General features: G+C 47.4%; 1 protein-coding gene across 5 annotated transcripts in view; it reads right to left on the reverse strand.

The window, feature by feature from the left end:
* The window catches only part of PSPH (phosphoserine phosphatase), a 45,145-nt gene that overhangs the window by 13,511 nt on the left and 22,532 nt on the right, over positions 1-9,102 (reverse strand). For 3 of the 5 annotated variants that reach the window (XM_025378376.1, XM_025378374.1, XM_025378373.1), the window contains exon 3: positions 7,293-7,424. The exons of 1 other annotated variant lie outside the window; for it this stretch is intronic. The gene's annotated coding sequence lies outside the window, so the exon portion shown is untranslated. The remainder of the gene's footprint in view (positions 1-7,292; positions 7,425-9,102) is intronic. One more of the 5 variants, XM_025378377.1, reaches the window with a different exon arrangement.

Raw genomic sequence — 9,102 nt, forward strand, 5'->3', positions numbered from 1 at the left:
GCCACCATGCCCAGCTGATTTTTACATTTTAAACGGTTGAAAAAAAAAATCAAAAGAAGAAGAATATTTTTTGACACGTAAAAACTAATGAAATTCAAATTTCAGGCTGGCTACAGTGGCTCACGCCTGTAATCCTAGCACTGTGGGAGGCTGAGGTGGGAGGATTACTTGAAGCCAGGAGTTCAACACCTATCTGGGCAACATACCAAGACTCCATCTCTACAAAAGTATTTTTATAATTAGCCAGGTGTAGTGGCACGCGCCTATAGACCTAGCTACTCAGGAGGGTGAGGCAGAAGGATTGCTTGAGCACAGGAGTTTGAGGCTGCAGTGAGCTACGACCATGAAATTCCACTCCAGCCTGGGTGACAGAGTGAGATGAGAGCCTGTCTCAAAAGTAATAATAATAAGTAAAAATGAAATTCAAATTTCAGTGTCTATTAATAAATCCTTTTTTTCTTTTTTCTGAGAAGGAGTTTCGCTCTGTCACCCAGGCTGCAGTGCAGTGGCACAATCTTGACTCACTGCAACCTCTGCCTCCCAGGTTTAAGTGATTCTCCTGCCTCAGCCTCCCAAGTAGCTGGGATTATAGGCACATGCCACCACGCCCAGCTAATTTTTGTATTTTTAGTAGAGATGGGGTTTCACCATGTTGGCCAGTCTGGTCTCAAACTCCTGACCTCAAATGATCCTCCTGCCTCAGCCTCCCAAAGAGCTGGGATTATAGGCATGAGCCACTGTACCCTACCAGAGCCACTGCACCCAGCCATTAACATAATGTCTTTATTACACACTTTATGTCCTCATGATCTGGCTCCCATGCCTATGTATTTTACCAACCTCATTCCCCACAAATATACATACACACACACACATTTTTACACACACACATTATTCACATGCACACGCACACACATACACAAATACACACTTTTTAAAATTTTGAGTTAGGGCCTTACTCTGTCACCAAGGCTGGAGTGCAGTGGTGCAATCTCAGCTCACTGCAACCTCTGCCTCCCTGGCTCAAGCGATTCTCCCACTTCAGCCTCCTGAGCATTTGGGACTACAGGCAGGCACGATGTCTGGCTAATTTTTTGTATTTTTAGTAGAGATGGTGTTTTGCCATGTTGCCCAGAGTGGTCTCAAACTTTTGGGCTAAAATGATCCATGCGACTCGGCCTCCCAAAGTGCTGGGACTACAGGCGTGAGCAATCGCGCCTGGTCAAACACACAATTTATGGCTCAAGGAATACTAAGGACTTTTTTTGTTTTTTTTTGAGACAGAGTCTTGCTCTGTCACGCAGGCTGGAGTATAGTGCAGTGGCACAATCTCGGCTCACTGCAACCTCCCCCTCCCAGGTTGAAGCAATTATCCTCCCTCAGCATCCTGAGTAGTTGAGACTACAGGTGCATGCCACCATATCCAGCTAATTTTTGTATTTTGAGTAGAGACAGGGTTTCACCATGTTGCCCAGGCTGGTCTTGAACTCCTGACCTCAGGCGATCCGCCTGTCTTGGCCTCCCAAAGTGCTGGGATTATAGGCATGAGCCACTGCACCCAGCCTATGTCATGTGTTTTTATTCCTCTACACCCTTTCAAATGTTGCTTCTCTGCCTGGAATCACCATATCCCCCATGTCATGAAGCAAGTCCTACTTCTTCATGGTGTAGATCAAGTGGCCTCCCCTATACCACATTATTTCCACCCCATCAACCCAGAAAATCAGTCAATCACTCCAGTTGAATTATCTTCTATCACTGCACCCAGCACTCAATAGGTGTTAGTTAAATATTTCATGAATTAAATATTTTATGAATTAAATAGAGTGGAACCTAAGCAGTTATTAAGAACTGAACAAGGGGTTGGCTGCAGTGGCTCACACTTGTAATCCCAGCACTTTGGGAGGCCGAGGCAGGAGGATCACTTGAGGTCAGGAGTTCGAGACCAGCCTGGCCAACATGGTGAAACCCCAACTCTACTAAAAATACAAAAATTAGCCAGGATGGTGGCAGGCACCTGTAATCCAAGCTACTTGGGAAGCAGAGGCGGGAGAATCACTTGAATACAGGAGAATCTCTTGAACCTGGGAGGTAGAGAGGTGGAGACTGCATTGAGCCGAGATCGCACCACTGCACCACTGCACTGCACTGCAGCCTTGGCGACAAACCGAGACTCCATTTCAAAAAAAAAACTCAACAAGGGCCAGCATGGTGGCTGACACCTGTAATCCCAGGACTTTGGGAGGCCAAGACAGGTGGATTGCTTAAGGCTAGGAGTTTGAGACCAGCCTGGCCAATATGGTGAAACCCTGTCTCTATTAAAAAAAAATAAATAAAAAGATAAAAAATAAAAAGAAACCAGTCATTTGGCTTTGGTCCAGCAGGAATCAAGCTAATTCATACTACATGACCAGGCAGGGTCGCTGTAAAGACCTTGAAGTCAGCAGATCTATCAGCAGAGAAGCAGCACTTACTGTAGCATAATTCCACTAAGAATGGAGAATGAACCATAGGTGAGTGAAGAGGTAGCCAGAAACAGACAAATGGTTTAAGAGGAGCTAAAATAAATGGGATAAGCTAAAGGACTTTTTAAGAAGGTACATGAGAAGGCCGGGTGCTGTGGCTCATGCCTATAATCCCAGCACTTTGGGAGGCTGAGCTGGGTGGATCACCTCAGGTCGAGAGTTCGAGACCAGCCTGACCAACAGGGAGAAACCCCGTCTCTACTAAAAATACAAAATTAGCTGGATGTGGTGCCACATGCCTGTCATCCCAGCTACTCAGGAGGCTGAGGCAAGAGAATCACTTGAACCTGGGAGGTAGAGGTTGCGGTGAGCCGAGCTTGCACTATTGCACTCCAGTCTGGGCAACAAGAGTGAAACTCTGTCTCCAAAAAAAAAAAAAGAAGATGCATGAGGCAAATGAGGCAACACACCATAACTAAGAATGGGCAATGCTCCTGAGAACGACTGACGGGCACCAGAACCTCAAAGCCAGTCCCCAGGAATCCTGACACAAGACCCAAAGAGGAATGCATAATGCATGGGCACCATCCTCAAGAGGCTTCCAGTCTTGTCAAAATGATCAGACAAATAATTACTGGTCATGTCTGAAAAACCAGTGACTTTGGCCAGGAGCGGTGGCTCACACCTGTAATCCCAGCACTTTGGGAGGCCAAGGCGGGTGAATCACGAGGTCAGAAGTTTGAGACCAGCCTGGCCAACATGGTGAAACTCCATCTCTACTAAAAGTACAAAAATTAGTCGGGCGCCTCTAATTCCAGCCACTTAGGAGGCCAAGCCAGGAGAATCGCTTGAACCCGGGAAGCGGAGGTTGCAGTGAGCTGAGATCCCACCACTGCACTCTAGCCTGGGCAACAAGAGCAAGACTCCATCTGGAAAAAAAAAAAAAAAAGGCAAACCAGGTACTTGAACCTCTTTCCAACCAATGACACTTTAATGAGATTGGCTGGGCACAGTGGCTCACACTTGTAATAATCCCAGCAGGATCATTTGAACCCAGGAGTTTGAGATCAGTTCTTGAGAACATAGCAAGATTCCTTCTCTTTAAAAAAAAAAAAAGAAAAAGAAAAATTGGTGGGGCATGGTGGTGCACGCCTGTGGTCCCAGATACTCAAGAGCCTGAGGCGGGAGGATGGCTTGAGCCCAGGAGTTCAAGGGTGCAGTGAGCCGGGATCAGGCCACAGCACTCCAGCTTGGGTGACAGAGTGAGACATCATCTCAGAAAAAAAGCAAGACCATCAGCCTTGAGTTTGAAAGGAAATGTACATTTCCTCCACTAAAAGTTAGAACTGATTTACACATCCCCAGCTGACCACTAGGCCTGATATACAGCTCAGAATTGTTGACACCTGCCTTCTGGGTTGTAATGTGGTCCCAAGGAGAAAACAGAATATTTTTGGCTTTTTTTCAAGACAAAGTCTCACTCTGTCGCCCACACTGGAGTGCCAATGGTATAATCATAGCTCACTGCAGCCTCAACCTCCTGGGCTGAAGTGATCTCCCCCCTCAGCCTCCTGAGTAGCAGAGACTACAGGCACACACCACCACACCCAGCTAAGTTATTATTATTAATATTTTTGTAGAGATGAGGTCTCACTATGTTACCCAGGCTGGTCTTGAATTCCTGGCCTCAAACGATCCTCCCATCCTGGCTCCCAAAGTGCTAGGATTATAAGCATGAGCCACAGTGCTGGCCAAAATAGAACATTAGAGACACACTTTACATTGAATTTACTTGGAAGGCTGATTCTTTTTCCACACCCTCCCTAAGACAGCAAGCTGGATTTTAGGACCTTAACTCTGCCCCTGAAATGGTCAGGCCAGGGGAGATGGCCTTTACCTTTTGGATTACAAGAGTATCAACTCCCTCCCTGCTTGATTGAGCAGCAGAGCAAACTTGGCCACAGCTCCTTTTAGCTCTTCCCATCCTGCTCTGGAAAATGCTGTACCTCCCTGTACACTTCTGATTTCCTCCTTTTTTATTTTTATTTTTACTTTTTTTGAGATGGGGTCTCACTCTGTTGCCCAGGCTGGAGTGCAGTGATGTGATCTCGGCTCACTGCAACCTCCGCCTCTTGGGTTCAAACAATTCTCCTGCCTCCCGAGTAGCTGGGATTACAGGTGCCTGCCACCACGCCTGGCTAATTCTTTTGTATTTTTTAGTAGAGACAGGGTTTCACCATGTTGGTCAGGCCAGTCTCAAATTCCTGACCTCAAGTGATCCACCTGCCTCAGCCTCCCAAAGTGTAGGAATGACAGGTGTGAGCCACCACGCCTGGCCAATTTCCTCCTCTTTTCATTGTCTCTACCAGGAGTGACTCGCAATCCATGTGTATTTAAAATTCTCGTGGCTATAGAGGAAAAAAATCTGCTGAGTAAGGTCAGTTGCTTCAAAGTAAATTGTGTACATCAGAATTCCACACACAGAAAAATCATTGCCGGAGAATGGACTCTGGATTCTTCCTATTTGGCTCTAACAGGGAGGGAGAGGGCAGGGCCAGGGGTAGAAGACATGCCGGTGGGAAGGTCTATTCTCAGATTCTCAGACACAGTGGCTCCTAGGCCTCATCCAGACCACTGCCTTCTGCAGCTCAGAACAGAACTTCTGCCTGGCTGGCCCCAGCTACTTCATCTGGGGCAAGCAAAGGACCAACGGATTTAAAAACAAAACAAAACAAAAAAGGCACTGCTGACAAGGCCTTCTTGCCCCTAGTTCCAAAGTACAAAAGCAAGTTTTCCTGCAGGACCAGGCCTCGGAGGCCTGATTTTGGATAAGAGGGAAAAAGCTCCTCGCCCAAACAAACGCTTTCCAACTTCTCAATCTCTGTATCTTTCAACAGGCTTCTAAGATCACCTCACTTCCTTCACCTTGTTAGGACTGACCTCTTACCTTCACCTGTGTAAGGAAAAATTAAAAGCCTGTACAGAGGTTGTGAAGGTCACACACAATTGCGAGAACCAAGCTTATCTGCTTTGGTAATAGGGATAAATTTGTTCAGGTTCCCGGGCATTGAAAGAGTACACAGTATAGCCGGGCATGGTGGCACGTGCGTGTAATTCCAGCTACTGGGGAGGCTAAGGCAGGAGAATTGCTTGAACCTGGGAGGCAGAGGTTGCAGTGAGCCGAGATTGTGCCACACTGCACTCCAGCCTGGGCGACAGAGCGAGACTCCGTCTCAAAAAAAAAAAAAAGAGTACACAGTAGATTTTGAAAAGCTTCTGAATCAGAGGAGAGTCAAACAGGGAACTCCCTATAACAAGGGCTGGGATCCTCAGCACATGCACTTACACTATATTTTATTGTATCTTTTGTTTAGAGATGGAGTCTTGCTCTGTCACCCAAGTGGTGTGATTTCGGCTCACTGCACTCTCTGCCTCCCGGGTTCAAGTGATTCTCATGCCTCAGCCTCCCGAATAGCTGGGATCAGAAGTGTGTGCCACCACACCCAGGTAATTTTTGTATTTTTGGTACAGACCGGGTTTCACCATGTTTGGCAGGCTAGTCTCGAACTCCTGACCTCAGGTGATCCGCTCACCTCGGCCTCCTAAAGTGCGGGGATTACAGGTGTGAGCCACCATGCCCGGCCTTATGCTATATTTTATGATTAAAAAAAAAAAAAAAAGCCAGCGCAGCCATAAAAAAGAATGACATCATGTCCTTTGCTGCAACATAGATACATCTGGAGGCCGTTATCCTAAGTGAATTAGTGCAGGAACAGAAAACCAAATACCACATGTTCTCACTTAAAAGTGGGAGCTAAACTGGGTACATGTGGATACAAAGACGGGAAAAACACAGTAATGGCCACGTGCAGTGGCTCACACCTGTAATCCCAGCACTTTGGGAGGCCGAGGCGGGCAACTCACTTGAGATCAGGAGTTCGAGACCAGCATGGCCAACATGGTGAAACCCTGTCCCTACTAAATATACAAAAATTAGCCAGGCATGGTGGTGGGCACCTGTAATCCCAGCTACTCAGGAGGCTGAGGCAGGAGAATCACTCGACCCCAGGAGGTGGAGGTTGCAGTGAGCTAGGATCACACCATTGTGTTCCAGTCTGGGCGACAGAGCGAGACTGTGTAAAAACAAAAAACAAACAAAAAAAAGGATACTGAGGACTACAAGAAGGCAGCGGAAGGAGGACAAAGACTGAGAAACTACCTACTGGGTACCGCGCTCAAACCCTGGGTGAGGGGATCAATCATACCCCAAACCTCAGCATCATGTGATATACCCATGTAACAAACCTGCACATGTACTCCTTGAAGCTAAAATAAAAGTTGAAATGATATGTAATATAACCAGCTATTCTGGGAAGCTGAGATCTTCTGCATGCCACATAGTTGACATCAATTTTAAAATTCAGGTGATGAGTAAATGCCGGCCGGGCGTGGTGGCTCACGCCTGTAATCCCAGCACTTTGGGAGGCCGAGGCAGATGGATGACCTGAGGTCGGGAGTTCAAGACCAGCCTGGCCGACATGGCGAAACCCTGTCTCTACTAAACATATAAAAATTAATCAGGTGTGGTGGCCCGCACCTGTAATCCCAGCTACTCAGGAGGCTGAGACAGGAGAATCACTTGAACCCAGGAGGTGGAGGTTGCAGTAAGCCAAGATCGCACCACTGCACTCCAGCCCAGGTGACAGAGCAAGACTCTGTCTCAAAAAAGAGTGAACTGCTAGCAGATAGACAAACGTTTAACAGTTCAATGCATAAAAACATTCCAATGACAGCAAAAAAAACCAAGAAAAGGCAAATCAGACTCACGTGTCTCCAGTGCTAGATTTCTAGTAGACCACACTCTTCTCTTCCTGTTCCTTCCCTAGATAAAAATGCAGAACAAAGTTCTGACTACAGATTTCTTCAAGAAAGACCTGTGGATTCTGCAAGAGCAAGAGCCTAGAAAGAGAGAATGAGGAAATGAACATCGTAGTCCACACACAAAACAGGAAAGAGAGAGGCTGTCTGGCTTCACTCTCTCTCCTGGTACGACTGGCACAAAAACGGGTCAGAGGCAAAATTTCCTAAGACTGCTTCCTCTGCGAAATGCTTTACTCCTACCCCCTTCAATCACTGTAGAGTCAACATACTCTTTTCTATGGCTTCAATTCTGCAAGGTTCAGGTCTGACAGGAAATCACATATACCTGATTAGCAGGGTACAAAGGCAAGGGAGAGGGAAAGAGAATCTCTTGGGAGAACTAAATGCATAGACAAAGAAGCAGACTTGGGCGGGTGCAGTGGTTGATGCCTGTAATCCCAATACTTTGGGAGGCCAAGGCAGACGGGCCACTTGAGGTCAGGAGTTCGAGACCAGCCTGGCCAACATGGTAAAACCCCATCCCTACTAAAAATACAATAATTAGCCTGCTGGTAACAGTGTGTGCCTGTAATCCCAGCTATTTGAAAGGCTGAGGCAGGAGAATCGCTTGAACCCAGCGGGCAGAGGCTGCAGTGAGCCAAGATCATACCATTTCACTCCAGCCTGGGCAAGAGAGAGACTCTGTCTCAAAAAAAAAAAAAAAAATTAGCCAGGTATGGTGGCACATGCCTGTGGTCCCAGCTACTCGGGAGGCTGAGGCAGGAGAACTACTTGATAAACCCCGGAAGCAGAGTCTGCAGTGAGCCAAGATCGTGCCTCTGCACTCCAGCCTGGGTGATAGAGCGAGACTCCATCTCAAAATAAATAAATAAATAAACAAACAAACAAACAATAAATATAATGAGGGAACAGAGACAACAGCCTTCCAAGATGAATCAGAAAAAGGATCTGCTGCCCAATTACAAGGGAGCAAAGACAACAGGTGTGTGTGTGTGTGTCTCTGAGATAGGGTCTTGCTCTGTCGCCCAGGCTGGAATGCAGCCATGCAATCATAGCTTACTGCATCCTAGAACTCCTGGGCTTAAGCAATTATCCTGCCTCAGCCTCCCGAGTAGCAGGGACTACAGATGCACACCATTATGCCCTGCTAATTTTTCATTTTTTGTAGAAACAGGGTCTCGCTATGTTGCCCAGGCTGACCTTGAACCCATGGCCTCAAGGGATCCTCCCACATCAGCCTCCCAAAGTGTTGAGATGACAGCTGTGAGCCACCACACTGGGCCTGCAGTTTCTTATAAACATATACTTACCATAAGACCCAGCAAGGCCGGGCACGGTGACTCATGCCTGTAATCCCAGCACATTGGGAGGCCGAGGTGGGCGGATCACCTGATGTCAAAAGTTTGAAACCAGCCTGACCAACATGGTGAAACCCTGTCTCTATTAAAAATACAAAATTAGGCCGGGCGCGGTGGCTCAAGCCTGTAATCCCAGCACTTTGGGAGGCCGAGACGGGTGGATCACGAGGTCAGGAGATCGAGACCATCCTGGCTAACACGGTGAAACCCCGTCTCTATTAAGAAATACAAAAAACTAGCCGGGCGAGGTGGCGGGCGCCTGTAGTCCCAGCTACTCGGGAGGCTGAGGCCGGAGAATGGCGTGAACCCGGGAGGCGGAGCTTGCAGTGAGCTGAGATCCGGCCACTGCAGTCCAGCCTGGGTGACAGAGCGAGACTCCGTCTCAAAAAAAAAAAAAA

This window comes from Theropithecus gelada, chromosome 3, assembly GCF_003255815.1.
Source record: "Theropithecus gelada isolate Dixy chromosome 3, Tgel_1.0, whole genome shotgun sequence".
Taxonomy (NCBI): Eukaryota; Metazoa; Chordata; class Mammalia; order Primates; family Cercopithecidae; genus Theropithecus; species Theropithecus gelada.